Below are 9,133 nucleotides of genomic sequence, written 5' to 3' on the forward strand. Positions count from 1 at the left end.
CCACACCCTCCTCTTCCCACCAAGGAGCATTTGCTTTAGTAAAGCTAGAGAAGGCAACCGCTGGAAGTGACCGTCCCGTGGGAGCATCCAGCAGGGCGCCCTCTTCCCAGTCCCTGGACTACCAGGAAGGCACGTGTATCTGGGCTGGAGGAGGACATCCCATGGAGCCACTGGGAATCTCTAACACCACCCCAACCCCGCATACACAGCAGAGCCCTGCTCTCTCTGGCCTTCTCCTCACTTCCTGCTGGAGGCTGGGATGTAGAAGGGAGATGGCTGGTTGGTACATGACAGCTGTCGTTTCTCCAAACCATGTGGCAGCTGTGAGCCCAACTCTTCCAGGGAAGGAAAGAGAGAACTTCCCTGCTTTGGGGACACAGTCATGGAACCGACAAATATCCCTCCTTTTTCATGAATTCCTCGTGGAGTGCTTACAGCAGAAAGAAAAGGAATTCAGACGTGGCCATCCAGGCTATCCTTCTAAAAATTAAAACTGAAAAATGCTTTCAACAGGCAATGTTATTTAAAACAATGGCTTCAACAATGAGTTGAAGTGGAAAAATTATCAGCTTCTTAGAGCATCTTCTACTGTTTTTGAGAACAACAAGAAGTCTTGTCTCCCCTTTCTTTCCTAGGTCAGTGGTCCTTGCTTTTCAGAATGCCTTGGAGGGCTTGTTAAACAGAGTTCTGGGCCTCACCCCAGAAATGTTCACTCAGGAAATCGGGGCTGGACCACAGCATCTGGGTTACAGGTGCTGCTGGTCTTGGGGCCACACACTTGGATCACCACTGCCCTAGGTTTTGAGCAATTGGAGGTTGGACCCATTTCCGGGAGGTTGTACTGACAAGTCATAGGCACTTGGGCCACTTGGGGCTCATAGCTGTCAACGACGGTGGTTTGGGCTGTGCCTGCCTGGCTCTAGGCCTGGCTCTGGGCAGGCCATGCATGTGTGAGGTGCAGAGATCAATCAGAAATGTGCCCTCTCCAAGGGACAGTCATCTGTGTGGGGAGAACGGGCAGAGGTCAGTGCGAGCTGCAGTGTCCAGGAGGCGGGAAGAGGGTGATCTCACCGGCAGGGCTTGCTTGAAGTCAGCTGGGAGGGAGTTTGCTGCCAGTCTGTGCACAGGCACCCAGCTGGCTCCAGCCTGGGCACCAAGCAGAGGGGGGTGGAAAGTTTAGGGTCAGACCATGCTCCCGTTTCCTAGCCCTGTGCAACCTGGGCAAGTTCCCTCACCTCTCTGAGCCTCCCTTCCCTCATCTGTAACTATCCCTACCTCTCTGGGTGGTTGTGAAGGGTAGAGGTAAAAAATATCAAGAGCCCAGAAGAGACACAGAGTAAGGACTCAATAAATGGAAGCTTCCACTGCTAGAGACCTTGAGTTTTTGAAACAGACCATGCTGGGAAGGAATTCCATATCTACCACTGTGGTACTAACACCGGCCAACAGAATTGCAGAGTGAGCCATGTATGTAAAGCATATAGTAGGTGCTCACTAAATGTCACTTGCCTCATTTCTAATCTCCAGACGGGGGCGCTATAACATAGTGGGAAATGCCAGACCTCCTTGGGCATCGTTCTTTGCTGTACCAGCTGTGAGCGGGCCCCCGGCAAATTACAAAACCTCTCTGTGCTTTGGCTTCCTCACCTGTAAAATGAGACTAAAGTAGTACCTGCCTCCTGGTGTCCTTGGGAGGACTCAGTGAATTCATGTCTGTGAGGTGACTGACACCTAGCAACTGTCGACCTGGGGTTACCATCCCCACCACACAACCTGCTCAAGCCAGGGCCAGGGCACGGGGTCACAAGGACGACTGCCTTTCCCCAACACAAAAGAGAGAGAGAGAAGCGAGGCAGCGGCTGCCCAGAACCCCTGAGGCTTCCCTGTCCTCGGAACCACCTTGTACCTTTGCCCTCTCTGTCTGGTTTCTGTGCCTGAGCAAACCACTCAGTTCCCTCATTCTGAATGGGCATCAGCTGACCTTTAGCAGCCTCGGTGTTTGTATGGCGGGCATTCCCCTCGAAAACCATGCCTGCATCTCCTAGGCCATCACTGGAACTAATCTGGGGAAACCTTGCATGCTGGATGTGAGAATAAAACCAGAGATCTACATAAGTGTTTTGTATACAGGAGTAACGCAGCCAGATTGCCGTGATGAACTTGGTGGGACACTGAGGGTGAGAAATGGCTCTGAACCCGTGGGTTTAGCCCAGTGGGTCTGAATTTTGACCCCTTGATCGCTGCAGCCTTTGGGGCTAACCTGCTTCAGAGAGGGGCAGACAGGGCCAGGGGAAGGGACGAGCTGGTGGTGCTACATGTGGCCAGGCTGCCCCAGGCCAGGGTAAGCCAAGGGGCAGCTCCAGCATGACTTGTCCATCGCAGGCAGGGCTCAGAGGCTTGAAACCAGCCTCTAGACTGGGCAGGGAGTAGGGAAAGCCCTGGGTTGCTCAAGCAAATCTCACTTTCCTCTCTCCCCTTGCCTTCCTTAAGCTTCAGGTGAAGGCTTTAAGGTGGGTCATGGCTGAGATGAAATCCCTCTCTTAGCTCAGCCTTGAAGTTCCTCAGCAGCTCAAGCCCACCTGGGAAGGGGCCACTCAGGGACAAAAGGGACCCACTGAGGCCAGGGAACAGCATCCAGAGTGCAGAGGCCCAAAGGAACCAAGGATTCCCACTGATATCGAAAGCCCTTTGCTGTGCAATCTTCAGGGAGGGCCAAGCCTGGAACCTCCAGGGAGGGCCAAGCAGAGCATGGAGGATATAGGGAAGGCCTTCTCCCCACTTTCATGGACTGTGGTCCAGAAGGGTCCCTTTCCCCTTCCTATGAGAAAGAGAGGTCTACCAAGTCCTGGGGAGAAAGCCATTCATGGTCCATTGACTCTTTGGCCCCTCTTGCACTCAGTTTCCCAAACACTCTGGCGTCCGCAGCTCAGACGGGAAAACGCTTCGCACCAAGCCTCCTTCTGCCTTCAGCCTAGGGACCTAGGCCAGCTGTGAACCCACTCTGTCTCAACCTTGACATCCGCTGTCACGTAGTACTCACACATGCAGCCCCCTCCAGGGAGTGTTCCAGAATGATAGCGATGACTTACGTTGGGGGGGGACACATCTCAGCAGTGCTCCACATGTTCCATTTTGGGGCCTTGATCCAAGGCTTTGAATGATCCCTTGTCCTCCCCCTCCCCCCGCACCCCCAGCTCAGGTCCTGCAACCCCTGGGATCAAGTAGAAACTAAGAGGTGTTTCGGGTTTTCCCAACTAATGAAATGAGACATAAGATTGAGTTATAGGGCTCTGGATTGGCTGGATCTGGTGAAATGTGATTTAAACCCTCATATGGAGAAAAAACCAAGACCACTGCAGCCTGTTGGGAAATGTCAGCACTGGGTGTCTCCACAAGGCAGCCTTCTCTGAAAGCCCTTTTCGTCTCTCCAGTAATCCTGGGCAGATGGAGTGAAGGCCTGAAAGCCAAGGAGGACGATGGCCCAGGCCTGGCTCCACTGGCCAGCGGGTTTCAGTTACTGAGATTTCTGGCACAGGATGGAGGAATAGGGCTTATTCTAGATGTGGAGCTTCCCCTTTCTGTAAGGGTCTCCGGGGCTTCCTTAGGGTCAGGAGCAAAAAGCAGAAAACACCAGGTCACTCGCTGGAGTCCCAGTGAAAAGACATCGGGGTGGACATACTCTTCCTAGGAGAACTCGGGGTCATCGGGCCTTCCCTACCTCCTCCGCACACCTCTGTCTCCTGGGTTCCCAGGGGATCCAAGTCCCTCTGTTTCCAGGACCCAGCATTCGGCTTTCCTCCCAGGGGGCACAGGTGCTCCCATCCCAACGAGCTTCTGGTCACCAGTGAGCAGGCACAAATTTTCTCCCCCTGAAGACCAAGGGGCAGACGCATGCTGGACTTGGGTCACCCAGAGACGTCTATTTATAAAGCATTCCGATAAGCACAATCTGCCCTGCTCAGCCCAGGCCACACTCCACAGCAAAGCTAATCCTCCCAGGGGCAAACTGAACATTTCCTGTACCAGCTAGACTGGAAAAACAGGCCCAGCGAAGGGGCAGGGAGCTCCAGAGCCAGCCACGGGCCCTGAAGGGTCCAGCTCACAGGCTGCTGTACAAGCTAGAACGTTCACTGCTGTTTGTGTGTGCACCAGATTGACCCATCTCAAGGAGTGTTCATGTACAACAGGGGTCAGCAAACATTTTCTGTAAAGGGCTGCATAGTAAATGTTTTGTTTTTGCCGGCCACACAGCCTGGACAGTTGTGTGAAAGCCGCCGTAGACATTATGTAAATGAACGAGCGTGGCCGTGTGCCAATAAAACTTTATTTACAAAACCAGGAGCTCAGCCCACGGCCCTGGTTTACCTACCACTGTAGTAAAGGGAACGCAAATGCAGGAAAATCAGACTTCATTTAATGTGAACATTTGCTTAATCTACTCTCCAGGACTCCTATAATTTTGGGTTTTAAAAATATTACTTCAAATATTGTTTGTTATAATTGGATTAGATATGTTCAAAGAAATGATCCATAAATTTAGGTTTTTTTTTTTTTTTTTTTAAATAACCTTTATTTTCTAGAGCAGTTTTAGCTTTGCAGCGAAATTGGGCAATTGAGTAAAAGTTACAGAGATTTCCCATATAGTCCCTGCCCCTGCCCCCCGAATGCATAGCCTCCTCCATTATCAATATCCATGGGGGTGTTATAAAGTCCTAAATAATAATTTTTTAAAGGCTATTTAGATTTCCACACATATTCAATATTGCTCTTCTCAATGATCAGTTCTCCTCCACGAGGAAAAGAAGATATGATTTTAGATTTGGCTAAGCCCACCCTGCAGGAGTCTGGTTGGGGACCCCCGGGATGTGGGAGAACACACAGTCTGTGGGCGGGTTCCCTGTTGAGGCCACACATGCTCTCAGAGTTCATGGACCAGAATGTCCTGATGACCAATTGTCCTCTTTGTTACAGCTGGTAGGACCCTGCCTGGCGCAGCATTGGGGGACACAAGAGAGCCAGTCTCCTGCCATAGAACAGAACCTGTGGGGTTGCCCCCATTTGACAACACAGTGCCCTGGGCACACCCAAGGCTTGTACCCATTCAGCCATGTGCGAGCAGAGCGCCCTGACAGATGCACGGAAGGACAAAGTCACACACGTCTATACCATGTACCCTGTTCCCTCATAGCCCACACGGCAATCCAGCACCACGGCACACCCAGCACTGAAGAAGCTCAGCCCCCGACATGCCCCTGGCCACTCACACCGCCCTGCACAGCGCCCTGGCACAGAGCAACATCCCAACCCCGCCGGTGCAAGAGTGCACATCCCTCTGGGCCGGCCGGAGCTTGAGCCTCCCAGCCTGCACGAGGCACCCAGACAAGCGTCCGACCCTACCTTCCGCTCTCCGCTAGTCCCGGCGGCTTGCTCTTCAGGCCTCCCAGGAACCGGACAGAACCCTAACTCTTCCAGCAGCCCGGCTCTGCCCAGCAGCCAAAACTTCTTCCCTTGTCAGCCAGACTGCCCAAAGATAGAGGGGAACGGACTCAAGACCCAGACCTCTTATTGTTCACAAACCTGCCCACCTGAGGAAAATCAGTGACCAGAAGCTGGCCAGACACTGGAAGTTCGGGAAGCGCACCTAAATAGAGACCCAGCCGGGGGAAACCAAATGGTGTTCTTGGTGGGGAAGAGGCAAACAGTCCCCACTGCAACACCCGCGTGGTGTCAAGTAACAGTCAGATTAAACAAACAGCCTCAGCAGCTATTTTTACATCCAGATCGGCCACCGGGTAATAGATAACTTGGGGAGTGAGAAATTGCTTGCCTCTTAGCCGGACCCTAACCACGAGTCCAACTTCAATCCAGAATGCTTTTTAAAACTATTCCAGCACTGAGATTCAAATAAAAATATCCCGAGGTGCAAAGGAAAACATTTGTTTAGGGAAACATTAAAAACACGATATTGTGTGCCTTGGAGCCAGCGCCTGGGGGCCTGCTGATGCCCCGGGGCAGAAATAGCCCGTTTCATCATCGGCTCAGAGGACCGCAGCCTGCATTCCTCGAGTAAGGAGCCGTACTGGGCTGTGCTTTTGGAGCAAAATAACACGCCCAGCTGCAGGCTGGGGGAAGGCCAGCCTGGGGTTTCAGGGTGACAGTTGCAGAAGGATATGAAATAATCAGAGAAGAGGCAAGGTAAGTAGCCACTTGATGAGCCTGGCCGTGGCAGGTCTGGTTGTTTGCAAGGTCCAAGTGCCAGTGGATCGACCCCTTTCTGCCAGATTAGAGCTCCCCTCTCCATCTCTGGGAGGGGCTGGTCCCTCCACAGCTCCAAGGTGGGCTTACATCGGCCTTTCCAATGGCCACTTCCTGTCTTGGCCTGGGGTCACCTGCTCCCCAAACTGCCTGCAGACCCCCAGACATTTGCCAACCCCTTTGCCTTTGCTTATGCCGGGCCAGCTCCTGGGTGCCCTCTTTACCCTCTCCAAGTTGACCCTGGAAGAGTCCGCTCACTACCAGGAGCACAAGAGTTTTAATGCAGGAGGTTTTTTTTTCTTTCTTTTCAAGATCCTTTCTCATGCTCCCCTGCCCCATGGCCTGGGAAGGCAGAGGTGCCCAGTCCCAGACAGGTGCTCTGCTCTTTGAGATGCCCAAAGCCCTTGGAAGTCTGTATCGTACAGTACCTCCGTACCTATTTGTGGACTGCCCTGCCTACCCCCAGGGGCTCCTCACAGCCAACAACCTCAGTTCTAGCCCCAACGCAAGGCCTGGCACCACCTCCAGCCTTGAACACACCAGTGGCCAGGGTCCCAGGGAGCTGGGTCTATGCACTTCAGTTCAAACAAGTTAGAAAGAACAGCTCCTTGTTGCCCTGTAGATGGAGGGTTCAGACCCCCAACCAGCAAGACCATCCCGCCCCTCCTCCTCCTGGAAGCCTCAAAACTTACCTTTTGCCCTAAGAACTTAGGACCTGGCTGTGGGGACACCTGCTCACTGATCAGCACTCAGAGGTGGTTTGAGGGAGACCCAAAGTGAACCCCTTGATTCTACCCACCCCACCTACCTCCCCTGCTTGTCAAAATCAACACTAGCCAAACTGGTAGATCAATCTGAGACATGAGCCAGCATTAAACAAAACAAAACAAAACAAAACAAAAACAAAACAGGATTTGGAGCCCTGGCCCCTTGTATTTCCTAGCTATTTGACACCAGCCAACTCACTTAACCTCTCTGTGCCTCAGTTTACTCGTCTCTAAGATGGACAGATTGCCTGTGTTCTGTGGGGTTGAAGATCAAATGAGCTCATGTACACGGATATGCTTCTATATTGCAAAGCTTCTCAAATGGTAGTTATTTACTTGTTATTTTTTTCATGATTTTTGCCACATCTTCAACCATCTGTACTATTTTTAACTTATCTTTCTATAAAGAGAATTTAAATTGACCTACTTTTTTAAAAAACAGAGCTTTCTGGTCAACAGCAATACCTGAGAAATCATGGATTTGATGCTCTAATTCTTTTTCTGATTACATGTTGAAATAAATTTATAGCCAGCTCATATGTTATCTGCTTTGACCCAAGTCATTTTGTTCCAGATTTTAGGAATAGTTGCATTACTAAATCCCATTTTATGCAGGAGTTTGCTTTGGGGAGCAGGTAACCTGAGCTGAAATGATTCAGCAGGGCCCCTGATTTTCCTCACTTCCTTTCCTCCCGCTCCTCACAACATTTCTTCCCCAGCTTACTTTTAATTCTTCACAGGTGGTGAACATGACCTCATGTCTGGCTTAGGATCCTAGAAGCGGTGAGCTTTGCTGTGTGTCAGGCGCTGATGGTGTTTGCTTCAAGTGACTGATTGAGAAAAGAAAACCATAAGGATGGTCCAGAGAACATTCAGGGGGCAGGGCTGTGGCTGGCAGCTTTGTCAACGACGTCAGCAGGAGGGGTCGGGAGAGAACAATAAAACACAGTTGACCTGGCAAGAGGCTGTCCTGGGAGCAGGAGCCCTCAGAGCTTGGTCCATGACTATCCAGCTAGCCTGACCACAGCTGACCGCGGCAGAATCTGATTTCTCCCAGAATATGCCTCCACCCGCCCCGTGCCACGGACACCACGTGTGGCTCGCTCCTGGCGGGGCACTGGCATGGACCACCCCAGGCACAAAACACAGCCAGCGAACTCAGCCCAAGCTCCACCAGGAGCTCAGGGTCTGCATGAGCCAGAGCTGGCATCTTTCTGGGGGATGGGCCCAGGCAAAGTGACCACTCTCTTCCAGTCCAGGAGCTGTGAGCTGCATGGAAAGAATGTGAATGAAGACACAATTCTAAATGTAGAATCACGAACGCTATGTGAGCCGGCTCCCTCACCATCCAGAAAAACAAGACCCGCTTGTACATTCTGCAAGAGCATAAATAAAGCTGTCCTCAGGCGGCGTGCTACAGTGTCCCCCCCACCTTGCAGTGACTTCACTGGCTCTGACTCTCCGCCAAACCTCTGGAGCATCATGAGAGCTGCCCAGCTGCCTGACGGCATGGGTGAAAATGGCCTCGCTCTTCCTTGGACATGCGTGATGCTGGCTAATTTAATTCTGTGACAGATCTGCTCCGTTCTGCATCTGTACTAATTAGAAACATTCAAAAGCTGGTAAGGAGGGCAATGTAGCATGGGTCCTTCAGGCCAATTTCTGGTGCTGGTGTTTGAAGTTCACATCCCTGCAAATAACATGAGGCAACTCCCCTGATTCTTCCACGCTTGAGACGTGGTTTTGTCGAGCTGCTTGTCAGAGGTCTCTTCGCCACTGCTCGGCCTTCTTTAGGAGTTGTTTCCATAAACGTCTTCAGGAGGTTGGTGCATTTCCCAGGCTTAATAATAATAATAACAACAAAATAGTCATGCCAGTAAACACATATAAAACCTTTACTCTGTGCCCTACTCTGTTCTGAGCCCTTACGTAAATTAACCTACACACCGTACACTCTATCTTAGGGGCCAGTACCATTTTGCTCTATCCCCATGAATTGCTCCCCGTCGGGGAGCTAGGGAAAGATAAGATAGGGGCAACCGATATTTCCTGAGCACCCATTATGTTGCTGTCTGATTTCTTTTCTCACTATACGTGATGACTGTTCATGC

General features: G+C 51.5%; 1 protein-coding gene across 5 annotated transcripts in view; it reads right to left on the reverse strand.

Moving 5' to 3' along the window:
- The window catches only part of C16H10orf71 (chromosome 16 C10orf71 homolog), a 28,347-nt gene extending 20,510 nt beyond the window's left edge, over positions 1-7,837 (reverse strand). For 3 of the 5 annotated variants that reach the window (XM_036829244.1, XM_036829239.1, XM_036829240.1), the window contains exon 1: positions 5,398-5,678. The gene's annotated coding sequence lies outside the window, so the exon portion shown is untranslated. Of the gene's footprint in view, positions 1-5,397; positions 5,679-7,746 lie in introns of those variants that run through there. The other 2 variants (XM_036829241.1, XM_036829242.1) reach the window with 2 other exon arrangements.
- Between the last annotated feature and the right edge of the window lie 1,296 nt (positions 7,838-9,133).

This window comes from Balaenoptera musculus, chromosome 16 (genome assembly GCF_009873245.2).
Source record: "Balaenoptera musculus isolate JJ_BM4_2016_0621 chromosome 16, mBalMus1.pri.v3, whole genome shotgun sequence".
Lineage (NCBI taxonomy): Eukaryota > Metazoa > Chordata > Mammalia > Artiodactyla > Balaenopteridae > Balaenoptera > Balaenoptera musculus.